Here is a 16,130-nt window from a genome sequence, read left to right on the forward strand (position 1 = left end):
CTGACTAGTTTCAGTTCTTTTGCCATCATCTTAATACTTTCATTAAGACAAGCCTGGTCTTCCAGAAGCTGACCATTCTACGTCATCAACAGAGAAAGCTCATTCCAGAAGCTTTGGCCTTAGTTACCTCCTTTGCCAGCTCGGGATCATAGTGCTTGTAACCCGAAAAGTTATACCCGGGGTCAGCCTTATGGACCCAGTTGCAGGTGCTATTAGCACCTAGAGAGAAGGCCTCGCCATTGTACTCATAAACCAAGTCCTCAAATTCTTCTGACAACTTGAAGTCTTCAATGGCCTTCTCCCTAGTGGCTTTCAGCTCAATCCCAAAATCCTCCTTAAGCTTTTCCTTTTCTGACCTGACCAGTTTTAGTTCTCTCGCCATCATCTTAAAACTGTCATTAAGATGAGTTTGTTCATAAGCTGACCATTCTGTGTCATCGACAAAGGAAGCTCATTCCTGATCTTGGCCAGGTCGGCATCAGCCTCAACCTTGTTCTTATTCAGAGTCTTTATGTACTTAGTAGCTTCCTTTAACTTATGGGCTAGCTTTCGGTTCGTCTCAAGGCAGTCCTCGAGACGAGAGAGGGCTTCCAAGGATGTGAGCAGACCCTGAGAAGGGCATATCGATATAAATATCATACTAAAAAGAAAAAAATATATAATAGGTGATAAGGAGCTAGAAGTACTAAGGACCGACCGTGGCCACATTGTTAGCAAATTTGCCATTGGGAATGGCTTTCAGACAAATGACGTCTCGGGGGAGCCAACCCTTTTTCATGACTTCGCATGCCACTGTGAAATCATCTATTTTTGAATCCTGAGGACCGACCTTCCAGCCTGGGTGATAGAAGCTGGGATGATTTGAACCAAGGTGAGCTGAAATCACAGTGAGAGGAAGCTGGTCTTCACTAAGCTAATCAGAAGAATGGCTTCCCTCAGCATGCTTGGACAACTTGGCCTGATGGTCAAGGGCGAGTTCCATTTCTTCCTTTTTCCTCTTTTAAGTAGAGGACTTAAAATCAAGCTTTGGGGGAGGAGTAGGACCTCCAGTTGCCGAGCCCTTGGGGACGATAGCATCGGTAGTACCCTTCCCCTTCTTGTTCTCAAAAGCACCAGAGCCAACCCACCTACTCGGGCTTAGATTTCTAGGCAACATCAGCTGCTTCCTTCCTCTGCAACACCTTGGCCACTTTCTACTTAGCAACCATTGCACTCAGTTTTGCCGAATCCAACTTCACTGAAACACAAAACAAATCTGGTCAAAATAACTATAAAAGAAATGGGAACAATGTACTGAAACAAAGAAGGATGGTCATACTGACTCGAACTGAGACTCCATTTGCATAGGAAGGCCTCAGAGGACAAGTTGCGAACATCAAACTTTGGCCCACGAAGAGTGGCTTTAACTGACTCATGTTCTTCCTAGGTCAAAGCAACAACATGGTTCACAACTTTAAGGTTGGTCTTTGGCCACCCTGATCTCAGAGTATTCCCCAGGATGACCGCAAAAAAGAACCGACCCTTCTAAAACTTGTTCGAGCTTGGTACTTCGTTATAAAACTTAAATTCCTTCTAGGCTTCGCCAACATCCCGATGAGTGAAATAATACCAATCCCCCTGATATTTCTTTCACAAATAAAAATGGGCAAACAATAGAATAGTCAGCTCACACCCTTGGATGGATAAATAAATGAAAAAATTGAAAATGGCCTTCCAGGCGTTGGGCATGAGCTGACATGGTGCCAGTTCCTAGTGATCAAACACATCAATTACAAACTAATGAATAGAAAAAAAAGACCAGCCTGGAAAGCATCCAAATGGAGATAGACTTTAGGGTTGTGAGTCGATGAAGCCCTCTCAAGCCTGGTCGACGAATCATTACATCGGAAGGAATAAAATATTTCTTTTTAATCCTATCTAGGTTAGAATCCTTCGGAGTACAAGCATAATCTTCAACATTGACTGGGGCTCATTCCCGGACTTCTAGAATTTTGACTTCCTCATCCGAGTCGTTAGACTCATCATCCTCTTCTTCCCAGCCAACCGACCCTTGACCTTCAATAGTATAAACCCAGCTAGGAATAGCGGCTGCCGCCGGATCTGGGCAGACTGCAGAATGATCTCTTTCCACCTCCTGACCCGACGTAGACCCTACTTCTCCATCCTTACTAGAACTATCACTAGAGGATCCTAGGTCCGAGTTTTTACTCTCGGGATCACTACCCTCATTGAAACGTTCTACTTCACCCTTTAAGGGGATGGGTCTGAATTCACTATCAGAAGACATAAATAAATAAGCAGTAACTTACTGATGTCGATACTCTTGAGGACGGTTCAAAAGAAGACGCTAGAACTTAAGCCAATGAAGAAAAAATAAGCTAAAGCATAAAGGCTGAAGAGGTAGCACAAGAACAAAAGGACGATCTCTTGCAAAGAACACTATGGTGAAAATGGAGATGAATGAACCATCTATTTATAGGATTTTAGAACGGGAAGGCAAAACATTTTGACAGCTCAGAACTATCGAAACTAATAGTTGAGATTGCATTCGATACCACTACCCGAGGAGCAGTGATGACGAGCGCCACATGTCAGAACACGTAAAGCGCTCGACCGCAGTCGATTTATCTTCCTAAGATTGTAGGATTGCACAATTAATGCGAATAACGCATTGATGATGTAAGATGGATTGATGCACCTAGATCTAGATCAATAGAAGCACGACCCGAATGATCTATGCTAACCCGAACATACTCTCATCAGCCAACCCAATTTTGCCTAATGAGAGTGAGGGGCCTATGATGAACCATGATTGGAATCAACCAATCAACAAGTGACATGTAGTAGATCGGACAAATGTCGAACCGAACCCTGAACCTAAGCCAAACCACAGGAAGCATGAAAAAGCCAAATAACCTAAAATTAAATACTCTGACCCGGTGAAAGAGGTCAACCCGGATAAAAGAACGACCAATGAGTCAAGTCGGAGATCACCCCAGTCTACTCAGATCGGACTCAGGACTCAAGTAGCAAATACCTAACACCCACGAAATTAATTAACTGAACCTTAACCAAAGCTAGTTAAGGTCACATTTTCCTCATGACTCCCAACCCAACAGGTGTCATATCTTAGAGATGACACCAAGGCCTACAAGAGACTCTACTTATTGTCCTTAATCAAGTAATTCATGTATCTCTCTAGTATCTCAAACCTATAAATAGAAAAGCCAATCCCCGTTAAGGGGGACTCTCTCTCATTTTCCTATTCTTTGGATTTGGGAATTTTATCTGTTGCAGAGATCTGACTTAGGCATCAATGCCAAGATGGGCCATCAATAGAATAGGTCCAAAAAGAGGAAATCCGAAGAAGAAGAGAATAAAGATCGGAGAGTGGGGCATAAGAGGCATTGATGATGATCGAAAAGCCCCTTGAGATTTGATCGTTATATGCCACTCACCCACCGAAGGTTAGACATCCTAATGCAGATCAAGGGCGAACATTTCGTCAAGTGGCCACCCAAGATGAGCAACCACCCCTAACATAGAAACACCCATAAGTTCTATAGGTTCCATAATGGAAATGGGCACGATACCGATGAATGTAAGCACCTTAAGGGGGAAATAGAAAGCCTCATTCAAAGAGGTTATCTCAATCGATACATGAATGACCGACAAGAATAGGCTGACCAAGATAATCAATAAGACCGAGATGATCGGAGGAATGATCATCATAGTTGTTGAGAAGGAAGAGACCCTAACAGAAGAAGAGACCATGGCAACTGAAGATGGAGCAGGTCTCCTGATAGAGAACAATCGGATAACCAAGCTGCACATAATGGCCCAACCGGTGTGACAGCTACCATCTGCGGTGGGCCAATGGCTAGCAAGGGCTCGCCTTCAGCAAGGGAAGCAATGACCTATACCCGAATGAGCTAGTACTCAGATGATTTGGAAACATAAACAAGCTCACACCAAATTAGAAAAAACCTTACAGATTTACCAGAATGGTCCAACAAAAAACTTACCATTTGGAAACTCTAGGGGGCAAGGAGATATTACGACCAATAGTTCATTTTTTAATTCAGTTCATTTGGTACCCCATTTGTGCTCCTTTTCAAAATTTTACTTTGGTAAAGCTGGTTCAATTTGGTAAAGTGATGTTTGAACGCTACCTGCTATATCGACCGAGGTACAAGCTTAGGCATTCACAAACCTTAAAGCTGGGCAAATCTTCAAACAAGCCAAACTAACTTAAGGTCATAGCCTGGCACTTGAAGCTGAGCTATATAGACTAGGTGAAAAAAAGCCACAAAGGTAAAAGACACCTAAACAAATTGGGTCAAACCTTAGCTCGGCGAAGTTGGACTGGCACACCAACAATTTCCTTAAATCGAGTTAAAGCCATCGTTCGACATATAACTTGAGCACAATCAAATGAGATGCTTTGGCACCTAAGCTGAGCATAATCAATCAAGTTACTTTGGCACCTAAGCTGAGAAAAACAATCTGAGAAGCTTTGGTACCTAAGCCAAACACAATCATTTGGGATGCTTCAGCACCTAAGCCGAGCATAATAAATCGAGATGCTTCGGCAACTAAACCAAGCACAATCAACCGATATGCTTTGGCACCTAAGCCGAGCATAATCAATCAGGGTGCTTTGGCATCTAAGCTGAGCACAATCAACTGATGTGCTTCGGCACCTAAGCCGAGCACAATCAAACAATATGCTTCGACAACTAAGCCGAGCACAATCAATCTTAATGCTTCAGCACCTAAGCCGAGCAAAACAATCCAAGATGCTTTGGCACCTAAGCCCAAAAAAATGAACTGAGGTACCAAGATTGAAGCTGGTTTTATTCGACACATTTGGAGTAAGTTATTCAAAGCAAAACTTTAGCATAGCTTCGACATCTAAGCTGAGCAAAACAAACTGAGTTGCCAAGCCATGTCATACAACACCTTTGAGTCACAAGTCAAACATCAAAGCCGAACATAACCTACCAAAGAAGCACGACATTGAAGCTGAACATAACCTACCGAGGAAGCACGACACTGAAGTCGAGCATACCTTACTAAAGAAGCATAACACCAAAGCTGAGCATACCCTACTAGGGTGCTACAACCCTAAGTCGAGCATTACTTATCAGGGTTCTATGGCCCTAAGTTGAGCACTATCAACAGAGGTCTCCCCCAGCCCTTCATCGGGCATTATGGACCGGGGTCTCCCCTGGTCCCATCCGCGCACTCATGGCCGGGGTCTCCCCCAGTCCTTCGTCGGGCATTGCAGACCAGGTTCTCCTCTGGTCACATCCGAGCATTCAAGGCCAAGGTTACCCCTGAGCCCATGCCAGGCATTCGAGGCTGAGGTTACCCCTGAGATTAAGTCGGGCATTTAAGGTCAAGGTTACCCCTACACCTACACCGGGCATGCCAGGTCGGGGTTACCCCTACACCTACAACGGGCATTCAAGGCTGAGGTTACCCTTGAGCCCACGTCGGGCATTCAAGGTCAGTGTTACCCCTGAGCCTAAGTCGAGTGTTCAAGGCTGGGGTTACCCTTGTGCCTACGCTAAGCATTTTGGGCTAGGGTCTCCACTAGCCCTTAGATGAGCATTCCAGACTGGGGTCTTCCCTGACCCTCAGATGAGTGTAGACACTGAAATTTTGTCACCACCCTTGGCAATGATGACAACAAGACACAGATGGAGGATATCCTATGCATAACTCTTGAAAACCCTTAGAAAAGCCCTAAAAAGGCCCAAAAAGACCCAAAAAGCCCATAGGGAGCCCAAAATCATGTGAGTGAGGTTATGCCTTAAGCGTGGTACCGTGTAAGGTCACCATGGTGTGCCACGTTAAAGTTACGGTGCACCATAAAAAATGACAAACATTAGCCTAGTGACGTCATCCACGACACCGTGGAATTTTTCTCCCCGACGCCGCATTTTGTGGGATACCCCTATAAATAGGAGTGTCCCCCTCCTCAAAAATAAAAGGAAGAATAGAGGGAGAAAGGGGATCCTAGCTCATTTTCTCAGCCATTCAAGCCCTTTTTAAATCTACTTTGAGTGATTTGGTGAGGGTTCTCTCAAATTATGGGTAGATCCTTCGATTACCCTACTTGAGAAACAGATGTTGGTAGTCTGATTAAGTCGTTACTCTGTATGTATATGGGGAACGAATGTCTCCTTTGTGGTCACTATTCTGTCCGTATTCAGATAGTGAAAAATCCCTTTTATAGCCGTCATTCTATCCGATGAGTCAGTGACGATTCAACCATCCATCTCCACCTGGGAAAGGGGCTATCGACAGTCAAGAAATCTCCATATAGAGATATAATCATTGCATTTTATTTCGACACAATATAGTCACTAATACCTTCCCATGCTTGTAACCTGACCCCTTACCCATTCTTTGGCCAGACCATATGGAATCACGTGACCCATTTCCATTCATCTCGGATAAGGCTACACCTATTGGGTCCTAAGCCCTAATCCTAGGTGGCGACTCCATTTATTTTAACTTATGAAGCATGATCCAAATCCCCCATGCTGATGTATCAAAATGATATACCGTTATTCATCAAAGACCATTTGATGTCACCATAAGGCCACGAAAGCCTGACCTAACAGGGATGCTTCAATCCGGACCAACATTTTTCCCCTCGTATATCCTTCCCATGCTTGTAACCTGACCCCTTACCCATTATGGGTGTAGCCCTATCCGGGATGAATGGGCACTGTAAGTACCGTGGTCCCTTACCCCTTACCCACTTGTGATATGTCAAACTACACCCATTTGGTCCTAGGCCCTAATCACTTGTGGTATGTAAATACCTTCCCATGCTTGTAACCTGTGCCAAAATCAAACATGTGGTATGTCCAAGTTAAAGTAAATGGGTCTGATCATATCGATGAGTCTACGTATCACTTGGACATACCAAGTCGCCACTATAAGTACCGCAGTCCCAGATCGGTTCCTTCTAGGGGGAAAATCTACTAGTCTAGAAGGAAGCATCCCCGTCGAGTCGGGTTTTCGTGGCCTTATGGCGACATCAAATGGTCTTTGATGAATAATGCTATATCATTTGGATACATCATCATGGGGAATTGGTTTCATGCTTCATAAGTTAAAATAAATGGAGTCGCCACCAAGGATTAGGTCCTAGGACCCAATGGGTGTAGCCCTATCCGAGATGAATGGAAATGGGCCACGTGATTCCATATGGTTTGGTCAGAGAATGGGTAAGGGGTCAGGTTACAAGCATGGGAAGATATTAGCACCCTACCTTATCCGCTTAAACCGGTCTTTCTATCATAGATGCTAAATATTAAATGGTCTCTCTTCATGGCATATTCATATGACGACTAGATAACATGCATTCTATCAATATATATACTATTTACACTAATCTTGGAAAGTCCAAAAGACTACATTGTGCCAAAATAAAATGCAATGATTATACCTCTATATGGAGATTTCTTGAATGTTGATAGTTCCCTGACTCAGGTGGAGATGGATGGTTGAATTGTCACTGACTCCTTGAATAGATTGATGGCTATAAAAGGAATTTTTCACTATCCGTATAAGGATAGAATAGTGACTACAAAGGAGAAATTTGTTCCCTATATACAGATGGAGTAACAACTTAATCAGACTACCAACATTTATTCCTCAAGTAGGGTAATCGAAGGATCTACCTATGAATGGAGAGAACCCTCGCCAAATCACTCAAAATAGCTTTAAGAAATGCCTGAGTGGCTGAGAAGATGAGCTGGGATCCCCCTTCTCCCTCTAGTCTTCCTTTTTTTTTTTCAGACCGCACTTGGGAATCAGGTCAAACATAGTCCGTGTTGGTTAATGATTTAGACAATATTTCTTCAATTGGTCCATATTGACCAGTCCCCAAAGGTCTTCTCCATCTAAGTTCGTAAGGCAAACTACATTGCTTGGTAAGATTGTCTTTACTATGTATGGGCCGCTCCAATTGGGTTGGAACTTTCCTCTTGGATCATGTATTAGAGCTCTTTTCTCTCTCAATATTAGATCTCCAACATCACTCTTCTGAGGGTGTACCCCTTTGTTGAATGCCCTAGCCATCCTTAGCTGATATTTCTTCAGATTATCCGTGGCATTCATTCTCTTTTCATCTAAGAGTTTGAGCTGTTCATATCTGGCTTTCATCCATTCTCCTTTAGGCAACTGACTATCAAATAGTATTCGAAGAGAGGGTAATTCTATTTCTATAGGTAAAATAGCCTCCACTCCATATACCAAGGAATACGGGGTTGCCCCAGTTGAGGTCTGAATTGATATTCGGTAAGCCCATAAGGCTAATGGGAGTTTGTCGGCCCAATTCCTATGCGTATCAGCCATCTTTTGTAGGATGGTCTTCATGTTTTTTTTGGCTACTTCTAATGCACCATTGGTTTGAGGTCTATATGTGGTAGACCTATGCCTTTTATACCGAATTTGATACAGATTCCTTCTGCTTTTCCTTGAAAATGCATGCCTTGATCGAAGATCAGCTCGTAAGAAACACCATTCTGCAAATTACATTTTCTTTGATGAACTTTATTACCTTAACAACTGTCAAGACTGCATATATATAAGACTTAGCCTCCACCCATTTTGTGAAATAGTCTATGGCAACCAAGATGAATTCATGTCCGTTAGAAGCCTTTGGAGTTACTTTCCCGATCACATCAATCCCCCAAGTTGAGAACGGCCAAGGGGCATTTAACAACTGTAGCTCTGTGGGAGGAAGATGTATGATATTGGCAAATATTTGACATTTGTGGCACTTTTTGACAAAAGCAGCACAATCCGCTTCCATGGTTGCCCAATAATATCCCAATTTGAGGATCTTTTTGGCTAGCATTCTAGCATTCATGTGAGGCCCACAAATTCCCTGATGGATTTCTTCTATAATGGTTTGACCTTACTCCTCATCTACACATAGCAATTGTATGCCATCATAAGACCTCTTGTATAGCAAATTATCTTGGAGGATGAATTAAGTGGTATACTTCCACAGATGTTTTTTCTCTCTTTGAGTAGAGCCTTCCGGATATTTTCCATCTCTTATAAAATCAATGATGTGAGCATGCCATGCTCTCCCATCTTCTGTAAGCATATTGATTGATTCTTCATATGCCTGGCTAGTCCTTCTTTCGACCAAGAAAGGATGAATTTAGGCTTCTGAATTGCATTCTACTAGAAAGGCTAATGTAGCTAAAGCATCTGCAAACCAACTGTTGTCCCTTGGAAGGTATTCGAAATAAATCTATTCAAAATACTTAACCATCTACTCCAGATGTTCCTGATATGGCTTCAATTTGTCATCTCTTGTTTTCCATTTCCCCTGAGTCTGACAAATCACAACTAAGGAGCCTCCGATGACTTTGATTTTTCTACTCTAACTGATAGAGCCATTTTCAGATCAATGACGCAGGCTTCATACTCTGCGATGTTGTTGGTGCAATTGAATTCCAATCAGAATGCCAAAGGTGAGTAAAAACCTTTTGGGATTATAAGCAACACTCTTGCTCCATACCCTTTTTGATTCATAGGTCCATCAAAATATAGTTGTCATCCTACCTCTTGGACTTCTTTTGTAAAACATAACTCTTCATCTGGAAATGAGTCCTCTAAGGGTTGAGTATCGATCAAAACTGGATTTATAGTGAGGAAATGTCACACCCCAAACCACCCCCTAGGAGGATTGGGTAGGTGACCCGAATTTCATAACGGCAATCCACCAAATCCCACAGATCTAGAAGCAGTGCTTACATTCATGGAACCACATTTATTCACTTTACCAAAGGCAAGATCAGAGTGCTGCAGATAAACTACAATTTCAATAATAAAAGGAAGCATAGCGATACGGGGAAATGATGATAATATATACATAAGAAAGTTTGTACATTTTCCACCAACCCACAAACATAGAAACAAAGCTGACAAGAATAGAACTACATACATAAATATATACAAGGTGAGAATACTCAACCCCAAAAAGAAAAGAAAGTAAAAACTACAATAGGTCCACAGTCAGAACGGGGATAAACTCCTAGCAAGAACAAAAAGGAGTCCCCAAGACAAAAAGCATCAGATGCGCTCCTCAACGGTCTTCATCAATGACCACCGAGAAAGCACGTAGGATCGGTATGACCTTCGTTGGGGTCCACACCAACATCATCGTAACAACCAGGACTCTCCTCCTCGAGATGACCCTCCAGGCCACACTGGCATCTATCTACAAAATCATCTAAGAAAAATAATGTATAACAGAGTGTGAGCCCCACTGAGCTCGTGAGCAAATAACATCAATCATGCATGCACATGCAATCATAATTCACAGTTCATATGATCCTACATGATGTGCAAGTCCAGTTTATTATTAGCCACCTAACAATACAACTAAGTCAGGTCAATGCTACTACAATCCCCAATACATGTATCCCTGGTGCGGGCTTCTAACCCCTTCCCGTGATACACCCATTGAGTTGTTGGAGAGGACCAGTCAGTTCCCGCATCTCCCTCACCAAGGTCAGCCCGACCAGCCCTCTGTGATTAACCTGTAGGGCAATCCATTTCTTTTCTCATTTCTTTTCTTTTCTTTGGCTTACAACCCATATTCACCATTCCGGTGTTCTTTCATTTCTATTCTCATATTCATATGGTCACCCACATAGGCATCCAACACCTAAACCCCTATTGGAAAGGGTGCGTAGCATGGGTGATGAAACTCTAGCCCCGTGTCTATATGGCATCGTATGAGTTGGGTGGTGTCAACCGCATCCCATTCTATGGGCTACCACAGGCCTCATTTCCAAGCCGACTACGGCATCTAATCTAACAATCACAATCATCATCAAGAATTCATAGTGTTGATCAACAGACAGTCATTATGCAGTGATTTGAGTAATTTGAATAGAAATAAACAACACAGCATATATAATTCAATTCTTATTAGCCGGCATAGCATCATCATTACACATGCACATATGATAGTATTATTCATTCACCTGAGTTGGGTTCTAAGACCTCAGTTGCAAACTCAGTTCTAAAAGCAGTTTGGTTGTTGACCTCGAGCATAGGATCAATTCCTAGATATAAATCAAAAGTTATCATTTTAAGTTTCCAAACTGTCTTTGATAGGTCTAGGGTTAACCTAAGCTTACTAGGTTGACCCGGTGCTTGATTGGTACTCATTTGGGATCACTGGGCCTTGCACTAGGCCTTAGGTCCATGTCCCGGTGCATTGGCCAGTGTCAGTGGCACAAGGGTAATATGGTTATTTTTAATAGTTGTACTTGACCCTAGGTTATATCAGGTCCACAGTGCTGTCCACAGCTTGCCAGTGCTACAGGACCAAGCACACCAGGGTTTCCTTCACCTGCGGGGCTTACTAGGATTCCAAAGTATTCCTCCACCAAGGATAAATGTGGGGAAGGGTTTTTTGGTCATTTCCCAACTTCCCACAGTGTCCCACAGCCAATGGGTGAGGTTCCCATAGCCAGATCAGCATTCCAACAATTTTCCATTCACTGGGCGATGGCTCTAGGCGATGTCTGCATCGCCCAGAGGCTGCAATCGACAAATGGGCTGAGATTCCAAGGTGGAGCTTCTTGGGCAGTGTGCTCAACATCACCCCATGCATGTTAGGGTGCTGTGTAGCCCCCGGGGTGGTCTTCCTACTGGTCCAAATGGATCACCCATCTAGTCAACCATTTGGCTGCCAGAGGCTGCCCAGACAGCCCAGTGAATAGTATCACAGGGTTTTCTCTAAACTTGGAATTCGATTCTAGTAACATGCAAGGCTGGAAATGGATGCAAAACAGTGGTTCAAGGCTGCAACCACCTAGGGTTTGGTCTCTATAGCCATGGCTTGCTTCCAGGGCTCCAATCAGTCAGCCATAAGTGAATCTAGGAAGTGTAGCTGTGCACAGCCAGAATTGGTTCCCATAAACAGCAAATCAGAATTATGAAATTGCATAAAAATCCCAGATCTTCCATGCTCAAGGCTTGCATGGTAGATCTGGTGCTGTTCTGGGCAAACCCTAACTGTTCAAGGCTGCCCAGGGAGCAAAATCACATCAAACATAGAGAAACAATGGGGATGAAGGGACAGAGAGCTCCCATAGAACCTGTGCTGAAAGGAAAGTGGAATGCTTCAAATTTAGCAGAGAACAAATTAAAAGAAAATCGAGTTGTCACACCCTTTCAGAACAGTGTCACTAGGAATATTCCTGATGTACCAAAAGGAACCTTTAAAGTAGTAAAGATGCTTCGTCTTTCACGAATGGATATCCTCAAGTAAGTGATCCATTTCTTTCTAGAATTACTACCCCATGTATGTTTATACCTGAACAGGTCTGATAGAGCTCGGGTTCAGGCCTGGTGCAGGGCTGCAGCAGCTCCTCTTCCTTCTTCCTTCTTCCTTCTTCTTCCTTCTTCCCCTTCCTCTCCTTTCTGTCTTTCCTCTCTCCTTTCTCTCCTCACGGTTCCAATAGAAATAAGAGCTCTAAATGAGCTCAAGACCCTTCTATTTATAAGCCCAACCCACACTGAGGCTTGTTTGGTTGTGAAGGCCCCTTTTGAAAATTAGTTTTTAAACTGATTCAGACTGATTCAGGGCACACTGGTGGGGTCCACAGTGAACCAAAGGTATGAGGTGGTCCCTTGGACTTCCCTCTATCAGTGGAGGGTACCCATGTTCATATTGGGTGGTCCCCATAATTAAAAATCAATTAAATATGTAGAATCACTCACTGGGCGATGTCACTGGGCCTTGCTGCATCGCCCAATGCCATCGTCCAGAGAATTCCAGCAAGCTGAAATTCAATGGGCTTGCACAGGGGTCTGACCCTTGGTCAGGATATTATCCCCACATGCCCCATAGGATATTTTACACACTTTTATAGAGGTGGGTCCCACCATTATAAGGAGGAGAGAGATTACCTGGGATCCAAACCATAAATTAGGCAATGGGCTGTACATTTGCAGAGGTCTGCTATCCACCTACTGACAGGCATGTAGGATTATCCACGCAGAATTTTCTCATCAATCCAAACCACTGGAGTGATACTCCACAGTGTTCTTGGTTGCTTGATCAGGGGTTCCTATCCTTCAATCAAAATTCCAGTCAGCTAGGGGTAGGGTTTGACATTTCTCCCCACCTTACAAAAATTTCATCCTCGAAATTTTCTTACCTTGCATTTCAAAGAGTTGAGGATACTTCTCTTTCATTTCATCCTCACGTTCCCATGAAGCTTCCTCTACCGGGTTGTTTCCCCATCGAACTTTTACAAAAGCGATGGTGCGATTATGGAGGTTATGCTCATTTCTGTCCAATATCTCTGTGGGTTGCTCTTCGTAGATCATATCCACATCCAACTGTTCAGGTTCAGTTGATAGTACATGTGTCGGGTTGTTAATGTACTTTCACAGCATTGACACATGAAAAACATCGTGGACGCCTGACAAAGATGGTGGTAGTGCTAGCTGGTAAGCTATGGGTCCCACTCTATTGAGTATTTCATAAGGACCAATGAATCTTGGGCTCAACTTGCCTTTCTTGTTAAATCGTAGCAATCCTTTAGTTGGAGATACTCGAAGGAATACTTTCTCTCCGACTTCAAACTCGATGTCCTTCCTTCTATTATCTGCATAACTTTTCTATCTTGACTGGGCTGTCTTGATCTTTTCTCTTATAATATCCACCTTGTCGTAGGTCGCTTGTATCATCTCAGGTCCAAGATATCTTCGTTCGCCGACTTCATCCCAATATAGCGGGGTTTAGCACTTTCATCCATACAATGCTTCTAACGGTGCCATGCCAATGGTGGAGTGATGGCTATTATTATATGCAAATTTCACCAAGGGTATGTGAGCATCCCAACTGTCATTCATTTCCAAAACACAGGCTCGGAGCATGTCCTCCAGAGTCTGAATAGTCCTTTCTGATTATCCGTCCATCTGCGGATGGAAAGCTGTGCTAAGATTTAGTTGAGATCCCAATGCCTTCTGTAAACTTCTCCAAAACCTTGAGGTGAATCGAGGATCTCTGTCAGGCACAATACTGATAGGCACACCGTGTAACCGGACTATGTTTTCAATATATATGTGGGTAAGTTTCTCCATTGGGTAACTTATCTTGATCGGTATAAAGTGTGCCACCTTTGTTAGTCCGTCTACAATCACCCAAATTCCATTCATGCCTTTCTTGGTGTTGGGCAGATTTGTCACAAAATCCATAGTGATTCTTTCCCACTTCCACTCAGGTATGGGAAGTGGCTGCAACAATCCATACGGTTGGTGTCTCTCTGCTTTTATCTATTGACAGGTGAGGCACTTGGACACGTATATTGCTATGGTCTCCTTCATTCCCATCCACTAGTAATACTTCTTCAAATCTTTATACGTCTGTGTACTCCCGGGGTGGATAGTGTAGGGTGAGTTGTGCGCCTTTAAGGATTCGATCTTGGACATCAAAATCATCAGGCATGCACAGTCTATCTCAAAATTTCAATGCACCATCACGGGCCAAGGAAAAATCTAGGTCCTTATGGACACCTTGTTGAACTTCCCAAATTATCTTGGCCAGCTCGGGGTCCAATGGTTGGTTTGCAATTATTTCCTCTCGTACCAACGACTGTTGGTCCATAGCTACGAATTGCATAGTCGTTCCTTCGATCACGAGTTCCAGATCTAATTTTTGAGCTTCTTCTATTATCTGCTCAGTTATAATTAAGGATGTGAGGGTTGCAGTCTGAGATTTTCTACTTAATGCATCCGCAACAACGTTGGCCTTGTCGGGGTGGTACTGGATTTCACAATCATAGTCTTTCACCAATTCCAACCACCGTCTCTGTCTCATGTTCAACTCCTTCTGGGTGAAGAAATACTTCAAACTTTTATGGTCGTTGAAGATTTCACTCTTTTCACCATATAGGTAATGTCGCCAGATTTTTAACGCAAAAACTACCGCTGCCAATTCTAGATCATGTGTGGGGTAGTTCTTTTCGTGTTCCTTTAATTGTCTGGAGGCGTAGGGGACCACTTTACCTTTCTGCATCAGGACGCCACCCAATCCTATTCTGGATGCGTCAGTGTACACCACCATTCCTCCAGTGCCATCCGGAATGGTTAGAACTGGAGCTGTTACCAAACGGTTCTTTAATTCTTGAAAGATTTTCTCACATGCTTCATTCCATTCAAATTTGGCTCTCTTCCTTGTAAGTTTTGTCATTGGTGCCGAAATCCGTGAGAAATTCTCGATAAATTATCGGTAATATTCGGCCAGTCCTAAGAAACTTCGTATATCAGTGGCACTCTTCGGAGTTTCCCATTCAAGGACTTACCTGGGTCTACTTTGATGCCGTCTTTGGTGACGATGTGCCCTAGGAATCCAATTTGGTGAAGCCAAAATTCACATTTGCTGAATTTGGCAAAAAGCTGGTGTTCTCGCAATTGCTACAACACAAAATTAAGGTGTCGCGCGTGTTCTTCCTCATCCTTAGAGTACACTAGGATGTCGTCCATACCCTATTCATCATGCCCATGAATGCTACCAGGGCATTGGTTAACCCGAACGACAAAACCAAAAATTCGTAATGCCCGTATCGAGTTTGGAACGCCATCTTATGGATATCACCATTCTTGATCTTCAATTGATGGTATCCTGACCTAAGATCGAGTTTGGAGAAAACTCGTGCTCCTTGTAACTGATCAAATAGGTCATCGATACGCGATAGCGGATATCAATTCTTGATGGTCAGCTTATTCAACTCGCGGTAGTCGATACACAGCCGCATACTTCCATCTTTCTTCTTAACAAACAGCACAGGTGCTCCCCAAGGTGATACACTGGGTCGTATAAATCCTTTCTTCCCCAGGTCTTGAAGTTGAACTTGCAACTCTTTCAGTTCGATTGGCGTCATCCGATATGGTGCCTTGGATACCGGTTCTACACCAGAAATTAAATCAATCGTGAATTCTATATCGCGGTCAGGCAGTAGCTGTGTCAGATCTTCTGGAAAGACATTAGGAAATTCTCTGACGACACCTAGTTCCTCCAATGATTTTATCTTTGCCTTTGTGTCTATTACTGTGGCCAAAAA

This window comes from Telopea speciosissima, chromosome 4 (assembly GCF_018873765.1).
Source record: "Telopea speciosissima isolate NSW1024214 ecotype Mountain lineage chromosome 4, Tspe_v1, whole genome shotgun sequence".
Lineage (NCBI taxonomy): Eukaryota > Viridiplantae > Streptophyta > Magnoliopsida > Proteales > Proteaceae > Telopea > Telopea speciosissima.